General features: G+C 36.2%; 1 protein-coding gene across 9 annotated transcripts in view; it reads left to right on the top strand.

Moving 5' to 3' along the window:
* The window catches only part of R3HCC1L (R3H domain and coiled-coil containing 1 like), a 90542-nt gene that overhangs the window by 33728 nt on the left and 44778 nt on the right, over window positions 1-12036 (top strand). For 3 of the 9 annotated variants that reach the window (XM_023546829.2, XM_064269484.1, XM_064269485.1), the window contains 3 exons: window positions 1965-2055; window positions 2621-2679; window positions 8606-8774. The exons of 2 other annotated variants lie outside the window; for them this stretch is intronic. The gene's annotated coding sequence lies outside the window, so the exon portion shown is untranslated. The remainder of the gene's footprint in view (window positions 1-1964; window positions 2056-2620; window positions 2680-8605; window positions 8775-12036) is intronic. 4 more of the 9 variants (XM_064269483.1, XM_064269480.1, XM_064269479.1 and 1 more) reach the window with 3 other exon arrangements.

The following is a 12036-nucleotide window of genomic DNA, read 5'->3' as shown; positions in this document are numbered from 1 at the left end:
ACCAGGCATGGGCAGGGAGAGTTAATCTGGCTCTGGTTTAATTCAGCTGTCACCATGAGCTTGCATATGGTAGATTTCTTTCTATAAATAGATGTGTATCATTTGTCACATATACAGGGTCAGCTTTGGTGAGAAATAGCTAATTAGTTGAGTCAAAGAAATAACGTGATGAAAATTCTTCATTTAAGGAGAAACACCTGAATTGATATTTTTACTCATTTATTTACCAGATATTGTGTGCCAGGGATGGTACTGGGCATTGAGAGTATAAAGATGACAAAGTGTTCCTTGCTTTCAAGGAACTCAAGGTAAAATTGGGACAGCCAGACAAACAGTTTGGTATGATAGCAGGGAGGAAAGAATACCTAATTTACATTTACACAAGGAGTATTTATTGGAATCCACAAGGCGCAAACATTCTTATAAGCATCCAGAGGTTATTTAGGGCTGTATCGCAAAAGGAACAATCCTAAATTATCTTTGTCAAGTAGGTCTTCAAATGGCTGTGGAGGGTCTTGGGTTTGGATTCATCATAAGACGGTATAATCCTAGATAAGACTAGGCCCCTGAAAACTGCCAGCTTTGTTTACCCACCGGTATTCCCCTGGCTTTTCACTTTCATAGTTCAATTATGGCTTTTGGAGAGATGAAAGGAGATAGGTAGTTAGCGCTTCTAATCTCCCAAACATCAAGTAATTGATGCAGTTATTTCTGTTTTTCTCTCCCAGAGGATTGTCAAAAATATTAAGTGGAGGGCACTAACCACTCATTCTTTACATTTCAGGTTCCACTTGGTTAAACACTCTTTGAGAGTACCACACTATGTGCATGCTGCCATAAGGTAGCAGAGCATAGTGTTTATGAGCACAAACACTAGAATCAGATTATCTAGATTCTAATCCTACCTTTCTCACATTCTAGTTCTTTGACCTTGGGCATATTATTTAACACCCCTGTGCCTCCGTTTCCTCATCTGTAGAATTGGATTAGTATCACCTTGTAGGGTTGTAGGGAGGATTAAATGAGGATGTTACTACTTTGAACACAACCAAGGTCCATTGCGCAAGTAAGGTTTTGTAAGTGGCCAAAGTAGATATTGTCAGTTTCATACATTAAACTTTATATACTTCATTCAAATGAGAAACACCTCAGATCCTTACTTAGAAGCCTTTTACTCTTATTTTGGATATAATTTGAACACTGAAATGCCTATTAGATTGAGAGAAATGGAAATGCTTAGAGTGCTTAAAAGTAATAGGTGATGAAGAAACAGAAATAATAAAAAATCAGGTACTCTACTAAAAATAGTAATTTGGAAGTTGTAATAGAGTTGTATGTGGGGTGAGGGCAGCCTTTCTTCACATCGAATGAGGCCTTGAGGCATCACTTTATACACGGGCCAGTTGAGCCGCTTGAATAGAGCTGTTCAACTCATCATTCTGCTTCCCGTTAATGAGCCTTTCCTGCACACCTTTAAGTAATATCTCTGCAAGATCCTCTAAAGAAACATCTCCCTGGTTTAGAAGTTTCTCTTCAGTCTAGGTATGTTAAAAGGCCTAAAGTAATCTCTTCTTCTGTAGACTTTAATGCTACAAATTATTGTCTTTATTCTGTTAATGTAAAGTGTAGTATATATTTTGTACAACCTGGCTTGAATAGAAGAATCAAACTCCAAGCTGATACTTAAGAATTATTTTGTGTTTTCAGCTGTGAAATATGTCATTGTATTAACGAGTGCAAGTGCGTTTATGGAAGGATGCATTAAGAAAACTAGAGCAGAATCAGCTGGGTTTCATTAGCAGATTTTATAGTTTTTAAAATATGAAGCCATTTTTCTGCTGTCCAAGTATAATTATTCATGTGATTGTGTATATTACATGTAAGTGCTTTTGTGTTGTGTTTGGATAGTATATATTTTAAAGTCACACTCTTATGCAAGGGAAGGACTCTTTTTTTGTTTGCAGATACTTTGACACTGGGAGTGCAGTACCTTGAAAGTGTAGAAGGATTGAATATATTCCTAATTTTGTTACTCTGCTGAGGACTCCTGATCAGGTAGTATAATAATCTGAATTTTTATGCCTGCTTTACTTGTCCTTTTATCCTGCTCTGCAATCAAAATTTCAAAGAATTTGAAATAGAGAATGTTTCCTATCCCTGCTTTCTACGTTTCTGATGTGGAATGTGCGGTTTAAAAGAAAAAAAAAGCTACCATCTATTTGATTCTGACTCACGGCGACCCATGTGTGTTGCAGAGTAGGCCGGTACTCCATAGGGTTTTCATGGCTGTGACCTTTCAGAAGCAGATTGCCAGGCCGTTCTTTTGGGGCATCTTTAGGTGGGTTTGAACCACCAACCTTTCTGTCAGCAAATGAGTGCTTAATTGTTTTCGCCACTCCTAGATGTGCTTTTTAGAACAGTGTTTTTCAAACTGTCAGTCAAGTGAAATCAATTTAGTGAGTAAATTGATTTTAAATTATAAGAATTTGAAAAATTTTAAAAAAGCAAAATTGAATAAATGAAAAGTAAGATCATTGCAGGCAGCAAGGGTATTTGATGAAACTTTTCCAGGTCTGTATGTGCGCATATCATGATGTGTTTTTCTTACTGTGGTTTGCAGAAAAATTTTTGGAAATTGGCTTAGAAAGTTTTTCTACACAGATTCTGTGCTTATAGCAGGTAAGTCTCTTTTCACAAAGTTAAAACAAAAAAAAATTGCCTTGGATAGAACAAGATTTAGATGCCTATATAGCAAAATGTTGACAGTAGTTTTGTCCAGAAGATGAGAATACAAATTTTTTATTTTTAGTTTTATTCTATAATGCTTTCGTATTGAGGAAAATTTAAAAAAGATTTTTTTTCCTGTTAGCTTTATACTTTTATCAATTATTTTCTTAAAACTGGGTTTTTCCCTCATCCTTGAGCCGTCTGTTGTATAACCCTCTTAAACCCCATTTTCTCTATTGGATACCTCATTCCTCAGGTACTAGCACATACTGGCCTAGAAGAAGTACTTTGTAATCTAGTTTTGTCTTCAGAGCACTGAACACTGTATAAAAGTTTATCAATGAACATTAACTGCTACATTCACAAGATGACTTTGTACTCCAAAGATAACGTGTTACACTTGCCATTGCAAAAGAGGCAGAGTTTAGTTACGTTTATATTCTTTTGATTGATTGAATTCAGGTAACTGAAAAACTGATTTTATATAGGCTTTGATCCTGAACTTTGTTCAGGCAAGAATAACTTTTAAGAGACATTTTGAATATGTTAGCTTGATTTATGTATAGCTACCTAGGTTCAGGGTGCCTTAAATGTCCTGAGGTGAATAAGCAATTCAGAATGTCATATTCTACTTAATAATCCCTTTGCCTTTGTAATAAAGATATGGCAAAACAGGTGTTTTTAGAATTTCTAGTGTTGTAGTTGCTAAATTTTTGTTCCAGGTTTTAAAACTATTATAAATATGCTTTTATTATAGCTACTGTCCCATCCCCTATTTGCACCATCAGGTTTTCCGTTCCTATTGGATTATTCTTCCTCACCTCGTATTTGCTCCCTAACCCATTTGAGTGAGACATTTATCTCTACAACTCCACTGAAACCATTCCAGTGTCACCAACACCTTTGTCTTGCCAAATCCAGTAGACAATTCTCAGTTCTTCCTTCTGGCACTGTCAACAACATTTAATGCACCTGATTGATTACTCGTGCCTTTTTAAAAGTATTTTCTTCACTTGGCTTCTCAGCTACAACATGCTCCTGTTTTCTTCCTATGTCCTTACTCAGTCTGCTGGCAGCACCTCCTTTTCCTGACCTCTGAATGTTGGAGTTCTCCCATGGTTCAGTCCCCTGGCCTTGTCTCTCTTTCGCTCCGTAGGTGGTCTTATCCTGTTCCTTGGCTTGAATCTTTATAGTGATGACTCCCAAATTTTTATCTCCAATTCTTATACCTTCCCTGAGCTTCAGACTTAGAATTACTTACTTTACAGGATATCCAACTGGCATCTCAAACTTAACATGTTCAAATCAGAACTCTTGATTCCTATCTCTTTCCCCAGTCTTCCCCATCTCAGTAAGTATAACTGTCACCACTCAGGTTGCTCAGACCAAAGTCTAGAAGTGACTCCTCTCTTCCCTTTGCATTCCGTACAGTCGGTCCCACTGGGTTTTGTTGGCTCTGCCTTCAGACTATATCATTAATTTGACCGCTGCGTGTGACTGCCTCTGTACCACCCTAGACATGCTGCAATAACTTCCTAATGATTTTCCCTTCTACCCTTAGCCTAATTCCTCACATATTTGCTAGAATGATCTTTAAAAAAAAAAAGAATGATCTTTAGCAAAGGTAAATCAGATCATATTATTCTCATTCTGAAACCTTCTAATAATTTCCCAACACATTCAAATTAGAATCCAGAGCTCTTACCGTGGTCCATAAGCTCCTACTTGATCTGGCCTGTAGCTGTCTTACCGACTTCCCTGCCCACTTCTACTCTGCTGTTACTGCATTTATCTTCCTGGTGTTTCTTGAACATGCTAAGCCTGTCCTACCTCAGCCTTTGCATTTGCTCTTCCTTTTTCCTGGAATTCTCTTTTCCCAGACAATTGTTTGGCTCACTGACTCACTTAATTCAAGTGTCAGTTCACATGTTAACTCCTTGAAGTTGTCTTCCATGGTCACCCTATCTAAAATAGCCACATACCCTATAACTCTGTATCTCCACCCTTACTTCATTTTACCCCATAGCATTTATCACTATCAGACATTGTAATATATATGTAAATGTTTATTTCTTTTTTTGCCTCCACCATGAGAGCGTAAGCTCCATGAAACCAGGGACTTTTGGTCCGTTACTGTGTTCTCATTGCCTAAGATAGGACTTGGCATATAGTAGATAATAAATATTTGTGAAATAAATGAACGGGCCCCAGACTCAGTTGGGGGTTTGAAGAGCATCATCTATCAATAAGTCTCCCTTGTCATGATTCAATGGACATTTATTTAGTGTCAAATACAGTGCCATGGCATTGTTGCTAATTGCTTTAAGGAAGGTATATATAAAAGTATATAGTGGGAACTTATATCCTAGTGTATCAGGGAGACTCAGTGATAGTGTTATAGAGGGAGGTAGTCTTTAAGGTGAGACTTGAAGATTGAGACTACCAGACGGGCATCCAGGCTGAGAAAATAGTATGTCTTAAGCCACAGAGGTGTGAGAAAGCAGCTCGGCATGACTCTAGTACTATCACAAGTACAAGTTGGAATTGATGTAGTACAATGTTTTTTTAATGTCTGAAGTAAGGAGTAACTGGAGATGAGACTGTGCAGATAGGCAGTTGTGGTGTGGTGGTGGAGCTAGTTGAGATACCTTAGAGATTATACCTGATAAAGAACCTGAAGAATTTTGAACAGGGGAGTGACCAAATCTGATTTGCTTTTTAGAAAATCACTTTAAGCACTGTAGAAATGAATGAGCAGGATTTAATAATTGATTGAAATGTCAAAGATAATGACTTCCAGGTTTCTGGCCTGAACAACTGGGTCTTCAGTGATACTACTCACCAAACTCTGAAATTGAGGAGGATGATAAAGCAGTGAATCTTTTTAAGGACATGGCTGGAATTTAAAAACGTATAATTATTTTACCCAGAAAACCTTTGGATTGCTTGTGTTACTTAATATGTTTTACATATTACATTTAATTATAAATATACTAAATTTTGTTACTTTTATTCATTTACAAATGGACATATCCACTGCTGAACTGAATGCTCTTGCCATCTGTTAGATTTACTAATTTGCAAGAAGTAGACTAATTAGAATAAAGAATATTTTTGATAGCGTAATTAAAGGAAGTTGTTTTCTTAACATTCAAAGAAATGATTCTAAATCTAGGGCCCTCCACACTTTGAACTATATATAAAAAGCCCCCATTGTCAGGAAGGAAAAGTTGGAAAATACTTCTACGTATGTTGAGGATAACTTTCACCACGATGGCATGTTGTCTAATCAGTCTCATTTTCTGATTTATGAAACATAAGTAAATTTTGCTTTTTTGATGCTTTTTTTATGATCATCATAAACTTAATATTAAAAGGTTTGTCTACAGATAGAGATAAGCTTATCTACACTTTCATACTTTAGTTGATTTTTTGATTTCATATATTCCCATGTTGCTGAAAGTGGAAAAATCTGAAGCAGGTAAGACACAAGAGGAAACGCAAACTGTGTTTGTCCTTGTGGCATTAGGGGTGTGGTAAGATCATAGACCAGTGCTAGCCCATTAGGAATATAATATGGGCAACAAATGTGAGCCACATAGGTAATTTTAAATCCTCTGGGAGCCACATTAGAAAATATAAAACTATACAGAATTAATTTTAATGTGTTTTATTTAGCCCAGTATATCCAAAATATTATCTTGTCAACATATAATCAACGTAAAAATATTAATGAGACATTTTATTTATTTTTCATACTGTGTTGACTTCTCCCTTTTTTAGTTGTTCATTGGTCTGGTTCTGCCAGATCTTTATTGCCCAGGGGTTTTCTGTGAGATGAGCACTCCTTCAGTATTATTTTCATTGACTTTGTGAACTCTGCATTTTTTCAAGATTTGTATTTTGACTTTACAGTTGAGTTGCATTGTGTTAACCTTGTATTGTTGGATGTTCGTACCATTAGTAGTGAGAAATTGATGGCCAAAGCTGGGATACATGGTTGCAATAGATGTCAGTGTCAAGTAGAAATGGATTTTACAGGGGATCAGGATCCATTGTGAATATTATTTATTGTTTTATAAGGACTTTTGCTTCTGTGTAGAAGCTTTTAACTTAAGGGACTCCACTGTCTGTTTCAATAATAATAGCCAACTTTTATTGAGACTTTTACCACGCCTGGCAAACTTCTATACATGCATCATCTTATTTAATCTGTCCAGTCTGTCATTATTCTCATTTTATACTTGAATAAACTAAGGCTTGAAGCGGTAACTTTTACCACACATAAAGTTAAGAAAAGATACCTAACCAAATCAAAGTTGCTAAAGCTATATTAATTTCAGACAAAATAGATTTTAAGACAAAAATTTAACAATAGAAGGGAGGGGCTCACTTATATAAAAGTAACAATTTGCCAGGAAGAGAGAACAGTTTTAAGTATAAGTACCTGATAACGTCAAAAAATTGTGTAAAAATGTGATGGAATTAGAAGGAAAAATCAATAAATCCACAAGCATAGTATTTTTTTTTTTTATATAGGAGACTAAATATTTACTACACCCACTCCTCACTTATAAACATGGTTAGGTTCCAAAGACCAGGTCGTTACGTAAAAAGTGGTATTATGTGAAAATGGAGGATGTTTTTCCTGTTTTCAGACTGTCTATTTGCCCAATTTTTTTAATTTAGAAAATATGATCATAGAAATAATAACAGCCAAGATTTCCTGATGTGCTTATCACTGTGATGAACCCAGTTAATGGATTATTCTCCTGTGGAGAAGGAGGCTTGGAGGAGACAAAGCTGGATAAAGCCCAGGCTGTATGACTGGAGGGCCCACAGTTGAACCACTTCACCCTCCTCCTGTGCTGGGTCAGAGCTTCCCTTGCAGAGCTGCCTCCAGGGCTCCATTCCAAATCACCTTTGCAAGGCCTGCAGCAGAATCCCGGAGCCTGCTCTGCCCTTACCCTTCAGGCCTAAGGGGCCACCAAGGCTCAGTGCTTCTTGCAAGGGGGTTCTGGGAGCCTAGCTGTGCACCAGGCCTCACCAAGGGCAGAGGCTTTAGGCCCAGTTCGGCTCACTTTGGGAGGTCATTAAACTCATATGCATTTCTTCCAAACACCCTCTCTGAACTAAAATTGTTGATTTCGTCATAGTGAGTATTTTGCACATGTTCTCTGTGATTAAAGAAGCAGACAAAAAATTAGGATATTATTTGGACAATATGTTAGTAGACATGATTTAACGCATACACACACACACACACACACACGAGCACCCACAAACTTAGCTCATATACGTTATTAACAGACACAAATGAAACATTTACCAGAATTGGCCATGTGCTAGACCATAAAGCAAAAATCAACAAATTTTAAAGAATTGATCTCATTCAGACCACATCCTCAGACCACAGTGTAATTAAGTTGAAAATCAATACCAAAAAAAAAAAAAAAAGATAATTAAAAAATACGTACGTTTGGTAGATACTTCTAAATAACTGACTTGCAAAAAGCATGGAAATACATATTTTCATTGTTGTTTAGTTCCAAGAATGAAGACTTGTGAGATTAAAAGTAATGACCAACCCAGTAGTAAACAACACTCTTAGTGCCCAAATCGTGGTTTTAAAACACTATTTTTTACTAAAATAAACCCAGATACCTTGAATAAAATGATTCCAGCTCCGGGTAGGAGTTGTATAAGATGTCATACTAGAGAGCAAAGAACTATCAAAGTCAACTTGCGTTTGTGTCAAAAAGACCTGAAAGGACTGGCACTGGACAGAGATAATTTGAGCTTCAATAAGAATGATTTCCACAATGAACTCAAACATAAGTTAAAATCCATGCATTTTTCGTTATTGTTTCATTAAAAGGTAACAACAACAAGAAAATGCTGATCACCTTTGGAAGATGCCAAAGAACTGGTTAATTTGGAAAACTGTAAATAAAGAATGAAGCATTTATTCTGCCTTGCCTATATGGAATACACCTCAGAGTCCCAAAACAGTTGATGAGGGAGAGTTCATTATAGAAGAATTCCAGGTAATAAATGCAAAAAGAATGATAGAACTAGTCATTTTGCAACTCCTGATGAAATAGTATATCTTGGCAATATTCATCAAAGCCTGCTTCATTGATGATGAAAGGCTGATGGGAACTTTATAATGGATAGCTCAGGCTGACAGCACCTGAACCCGCAGATCAGTGTTCTCATTACAACAAGGCAGACATTCAGACGTGATGTGTCCCCCGATGTGATGCAGTAGGAACTACATAGCACCAATTATGACATATTCTTACTATACAAAAATTGAACCCCAATCTTACCAAACCTTTAAATCAAGCACTAGTTTTTGGGAAATAAAGAGACTACAAGAACTTATTACACAATACTACGAGATTGTCATTAGCAAACTTCAGTATGTGGGAAATTCTGTTGAACAAATAACGCAGTTTCTTTAATAAGCGAATGGCAAGACAGGAAAACAAAACAAAGTGGCAGGCACCTATAGATTAAAAGACCAGTGCAATGTATACATCACTTTAGATTCTGATTTTAACAAAATAATTGTTTAAAAAAAAAAATTAGAATGAGACAGTTGGGGAGATTTGAACACTGGCTGTGTGATATAAAGAGTTATTTTTTAAGTGTGTATTGGTATTATAGTGTAAAAAAACTTAAAGATATAAATAACTGAAGTATTAAAGGATGAAATAAAATGATGTCTGGGACTTGCTTTAAAATAATCCAGTGGAGGTTGTGGAGAAAGGGGGAGGCATGGATAAAATGATAGGCAACACTGGCAATGATTTGAAGCTGGGAGGTGGGTATTTGGGGGTTCATTATAATATTTTTTCTATTTTTATGTATGTTTGAAAATTTCCATAATACAAAAGTAAAATAACAACAACAAACTTTTGGAATACTGCTAGTTAAGTCATCAACACAAGAAGTTAAAAGAAAAATAGCACAAATAAACAGTATTAACCAAAATAGAGGACCTGTTGGAGGCAGGATGAGAAGACAGGAAGGGACAAGGAACTGGTTGAATGGACCCAGGAAATCTGGGGTGGAAGTGGGGAGTGTGCTGTCACATTGTAGTGATTGTAACTAATGTCACATAACAATATGTGTGTAAATTTTTGTATGAGAAATTGAGTTGTAAACTTTCACCTAAAACATACACACGTACACAAAAAGAAGGACATAATGGTCATGATGAAGAAACAACAGAAACACTGTGAACAACGTTTATATCAACAAATTTGAAAACTTAGACCAAAAAGCAAATTTTCTAGTAAAATATATTTATCAAACCGACTCAAGAAAAGGAGAAACTTGAATAGACCTTTAACGTGAAAGAAAATGAATCGTTTTTAAAGATTGTCACCAAAATATATAATTCCCAGACATTGTTAGAGTTAGGTTCTACTAAATGTTCCAGTAATAGTAAGATTTCCTTAGACGTAAATCTTTAACTTATATAACGTACCTTATAGTAACCTTGATAGTCATGTAATTCCTACTACTGGGAGCGAAAATAATAGACTGATCTCACTTAAATATACATGCAGAATCCGCAGGAAAATGTTGGGAAGCCAACTGAATAGCCAGGTTGTTGGCCTGACCATTGAATGCTCTGTGTTTTCCCACTGATTTGAAGTGCCACATTTATCATAAACTGAATTCCCTTTTGACGTGGGTCCATTTCTGGGGGGTATACTTGTGTGCCTAGTCTGTCATCTAGAAAGTCTCAGTGTTGAATCTTGATTCAGGACATGTAGCATTGGCATTTTAATGTATGAGAATTGTAATGATCTGGTAGTATGTGTGTTGCATAAATATCTTTCCATTGTGTAGTTTTTGCAGATCATTTTAAAGGGACGACAGGGTTAGAACTCAGTGTTTACCTCGTTAGAGACATTTCACTATTCTAAAGAATATTTCATAGTTCAAAAAAAAATTTAAGTTGATGTAGACATTTAAAGGCATTACTCTGAAAACAGATGTGAAGTAAATATATCATCTAAATATTTTTTATGAAAAATGTTTTTCTTCTGTGTCCTCACATTTCTGTTTGTGCCTTGCCTCCTTCCTAAAGGAATTTGAGGTTATTTTAAAAAGGGACAGAGAAATAGATGTTATTAGACATCCGGTATGGATTAATCACTGCATTTGAACACCAAACTTAATTCTGTGTTTTCTTAGAAAGAGCAGAAAGGGACATATATTATGTTATGTCTGTTAAAGGGACCATATAACATTTGAGAGACATGCTTTTCCCCTTCTTTTTATAAATGGGACATTAGATAATAAGATAATTAACCTTCAACTTTGAGTTACAAAAGTTGGGAAGTGTTTTTCACATCGACATTTCCTGTATTAACCAGCTATGAAACCAAAAACCAAACCAAAACCCACTGCCGTCGAGTCGATTTTGACTCATAGCGACCCTATAGGAGAGAGTAGAACTGCCCCGTGGAGTTTCCAAGGAGCACCTGGCGGATTTGAACTGCCGACCCTTTGGTTAGCAGACATAGCACTTAACCACTATACCACCAGGGTTTCCCCAGTTATGAAAGCTGAGATTTTAACACTGAATCTTAACGTAGAGAATCTTAGCTTTATCTGAGGAGCTAGAATATATGGTTTACTTTGGCTTTCAGAAAAATATTGAGGACTGACTGGTAAATATGGAGGGACTAGAGCTGGAAAATCATTTTGCAACCAGCATAATAAAGGTTGGATCAAATAAGAATTATCAGTGGATGATAAATCTAGGGGAAAATTTGCTGTAAGGAGCAGGATATCTGCATGTTTGTAAATTGTTGACCCACAGACTACTTATTAGTTGCAAAGGAGAAAGTAAAGTGTAATTGTAAAGTGTAGAAATTGGACAACACCTTGGCAGCATGATAAAGCTAATAACGCCAATGAAAGACAGACGGCAGTCATGGGCCTCTAGATGTGATACCTTTAGAAAAACACATTACTACCTATGTAGAATTCTGGCTGTGATTGTACAAACTCAGTCTGATTATGAGGAAAACGTCAGACAAACTCTAAATGAAGGATGTTTTATTAATAAAGGGACATGAGAGGAACTATTCTTCCAAAATGTCAGTGTCATAGAAAACAACAAAAGGCTGTGGCAGTGTTCCATAATGTAAGAGGCTGAAGAGCCAAATGTAATACCTAACCCTACACCAGATCCTGTATTGGAGAAGGAAATATACTATATAAAGGACGTTGTTGGATCAGCTGGCAAAATTGGAATACTTGTATTAGATTAAATTTTAACAT

This window comes from Loxodonta africana, chromosome 16 (assembly GCF_030014295.1).
Source record: "Loxodonta africana isolate mLoxAfr1 chromosome 16, mLoxAfr1.hap2, whole genome shotgun sequence".
Classification (NCBI taxonomy): Eukaryota; Metazoa; Chordata; class Mammalia; order Proboscidea; family Elephantidae; genus Loxodonta; species Loxodonta africana.
Note: the sequence above shows the minus strand (reverse complement) of the source record. Positions and strands in the feature narration are given on the sequence as shown.